The 883-nt window shown below is 40.4% G+C and overlaps 1 non-coding gene across 1 annotated transcript; it reads left to right on the top strand.

Annotated features, from left to right (window-relative positions):
• The first annotated feature begins 470 nt into the window (after positions 1–470).
• Positions 471–542, top strand: trnag-ucc (transfer RNA glycine (anticodon UCC)). The gene has a single exon. It is a non-coding gene; the product is annotated as a tRNA-Gly (tRNA).
• The last annotated feature ends 341 nt before the right edge of the window (positions 543–883 follow it).

Below are 883 nucleotides of genomic sequence, written 5' to 3'. Positions count from 1 at the left end.
GATCTTTTTCAACATTTTGGGGTTAATGTCTTAAATAACAAAGTGGTTGGAGATTGGTATGTGGCTGTGCTTGCGCGGCCAAAAATGTCTTGTGGATGATTGAATTTGTGTCTTGTTAAGTAAACTCTTTTGGTGACTTCTGTGGACGTCAAAGTTTGTGGACGACAGGAGTTGCATTGTCTGACTTTTCTCCTTATCACATTTGATTTCTATTCAAGCTTGGGAACAATGTGGCGGGTATTTAAATTCTTAATTTAAGAATTTTGAAGCATGCACCCCTTAGTTGACAAGGTTCCACCAAGATTTGGAATACTGGTTTCAGAGTCCAGAGTGCTGACCATTACACCATGGAACCCAGAGACCAGGCCTGTTGGTTAAGGTCGAAAGTAAATGTGTCATTACTCAATCGGATCTGCCAAATCATGTTTCGGTTAGCTCGACTTTGTGTCATTATGAACAGAGGTATTTGTGCATTGGTGTTATAGTGGCTAGCATAGCTGCCTTCCAAGCAGTTGACCTGGGTTCGATTCCCAGCCAATGCAGTTGTTGCGGCTAGTTGTCATGTGTCAATTGATGGGATTGACAAGGTGGCTGATATTTTTCAACATTTTGGGGTTAATGTCTTTAATAACAAAGTGGTTGGAGATTGGCATGTGGCTGTGCTTGCACGGCCAAACATGTCTTGTGGATGATTGAATTTGTGTCTTGTTAAGTAGACTCTTTTGGTGACTTCTATGGACGTCAAAGTTTGTGTACGACTGGAGTTGCATTGTCTGACTTTTCTCCTTATCACATTTGATTTCTATTCAAGCTTGGGAACAATGTTGCTGTATTTTAATTCTTAATTTAAGAATTTTGAAGCATGCACCCCTTAGTTGACAAG

This window comes from Anarrhichthys ocellatus, unplaced genomic scaffold (assembly GCF_004355925.1).
Source record: "Anarrhichthys ocellatus isolate YVR2014 unplaced genomic scaffold, GSC_Weel_1.0 scaffold10030, whole genome shotgun sequence".
NCBI lineage: Eukaryota > Metazoa > Chordata > Actinopteri > Perciformes > Anarhichadidae > Anarrhichthys > Anarrhichthys ocellatus.
The sequence above is the reverse complement of the archived record's forward strand: the minus strand, read 5'-3'. Positions and strand labels throughout refer to the sequence as shown.